Source organism: Wasmannia auropunctata, unplaced genomic scaffold (genome assembly GCF_000956235.1).
Source record: "Wasmannia auropunctata unplaced genomic scaffold, wasmannia.A_1.0 LD336076.1, whole genome shotgun sequence".
Lineage (NCBI taxonomy): Eukaryota > Metazoa > Arthropoda > Insecta > Hymenoptera > Formicidae > Wasmannia > Wasmannia auropunctata.
The window spans coordinates 7,431,450-7,433,642 of record NW_012026814.1 but is presented as its reverse complement, the minus strand read 5'-3'; positions in this window follow the sequence as shown (position 1 = coordinate 7,433,642).

Below are 2,193 nucleotides of genomic sequence, written 5' to 3'. Positions count from 1 at the left end.
CATTAGCAACAATTATTCGTAGGCTGATCACTAAAGAAAATTTCTAATGTATTTGCTTATAAATTGTCTGCACATATGTATGTATACATACGTGTTATAAATGTGATATAATAACAAAAGATAACTGATAATTGTAATACTACAGAAAAATATCACGAAAAATGGCATCGAATGAGATACGGAAACAATGATTAATTTATGAATAATTTATTTTTAATAAGTCGATCGTAATAGGTCTAATATGTATACGATTGAGGTCATAATCTCAATCGACATCGAAAACGTAAATGATAAACCACCAATTAAGAGGATGCTAAAGCCGTCTGTTTTATCGACAAAAATACCATTTTTGTTGGTTACTAATTACTTCATATTAATCGCATAAAATAAAATTTCCTTTTCCACGATTAAAACACACATGCTAATGTATCTGGCTCTGGTGCATTTTGCACCAAAAACGGGAAAAAATGAAATAATTACAGATTTCGTTATCCATTTAAACTTCAACATGGCGACTAATGCTATCAATTTACCAAAACGTTTACTTCGTGGAAAAGTTAGGCAGGTTATATGCTCGAAATGAAGGCAGAGCCAGATGTGCAATAAAGAAATGAGTATATGTGAGTCGTTAGAATTAAGTATAGAAGCCTAAATAAAGATATATTGGTAACCGACAAATTTGTGTATATGTATGCGTGAGATATATTGATGTGGTAATAAACATGACACATCACTACACACTACTACATCAATATCGCACGCATACATACTCACAAATTGTCGGTAAAACAGCGGATTTTTGGAGTTTGATCTAGGGTTTAGCATCCTCTTAATAACTTTTTAAATTTGCAATGACTATTATAAAGTGATTTTATAATTATTTAGGAAGTTATTCTTTATTAATAAATATAATATTGGGCTATGAATTAAAGCAGGGTTATTTTAATGCTTTATTGATATAAGATACATTAAAATGCAATTATACAATAGATATAATCGACTTGACATGTTTCTGAAATGATTTTAATTGAGATTGCAGTCAAACTAACAAGGTATTGGTATGACATAGACGTTATACTATCTTCACTTGCTAAATATCTACAAAAAAATAGGAAAATTAGCAACCTTGTAACTTAAAAGAATATTTATTTTATATTGTATTATATATACCTTAAACATATTGATAACCGTTCGTCCTGCTTCAATTGGTTCACGAATCGCATACTGTCGAGTAATCTTTGGCGCTACTATATATTAATTGCAATAATTCTTCTAATTGTGTAGCACACATTCGAAAATAATTTTGAAAGCGCAAATCTTCTAATTTTAATCCCTTACGAAAAAAAACCCTCATTTTTTGGTGTTAACACTCAAATTTGAGCGTTTATCATCAAAATTGAGTATTCGCCGTCAATATTGAGTGTATATTGAGTGTTGATCGTCAACATTGGGCGTCGGTTAAGCGTTGAGCATCAATGTTGAGTGTCAATTGGGTGTGATCATCAATATTCGGTGTTGCCTTGGTGTAGATATTCAATATTGGGTGTCAATTAAGCGTTGAACATCAGATCTTTTTTTTTAAAGAGTTTTGGTAGGATTATATTATTTTAAGGATCAAATGGCAAAATCCGGCTTTGTAAAAGATTTGGCAACTTCGTAAAACATAATGGATCAGTAAAAGGCATTGCAAGATATTGCTTCTACGAGACGAAATATGGGATTCGATCTTAGCTGCATCGCGATTAGAGAGCAGATAATTTTCCTTATTGTAATACTTTTAAGAGTAAAATTGCAAAATCTGACTCTTTAATAGCTTTCGTACCTTGGTAAGAAATAAGCTAAAAGATCAAGGTTTATAACAAATATTATAACACTTCTAAGAAATAAAATATGGTAAAATACAAATATGTATCTGCACCTGTGAATAAAGTGTGAATGAAGTGTAAATGAGTTTGCCTGTCTCTCCTGCCAGCCCTTAACGGCTGAGTTCCATAATGCACATGATACGCATAATGTATTCCCAGAGAGCACAAAGTCGTCTAAAAAATGACTAAATGGTGACTAAATAGTTATAAAGATATCTTTTAGAAAACGAATATAGTCGACGAAAAGATGACTAAAAGTCGGCAGATGTCGCCCAATTTGTCATCTTTATGGATTTATCCATATGATAACTTAAAGATGACTTCTGTG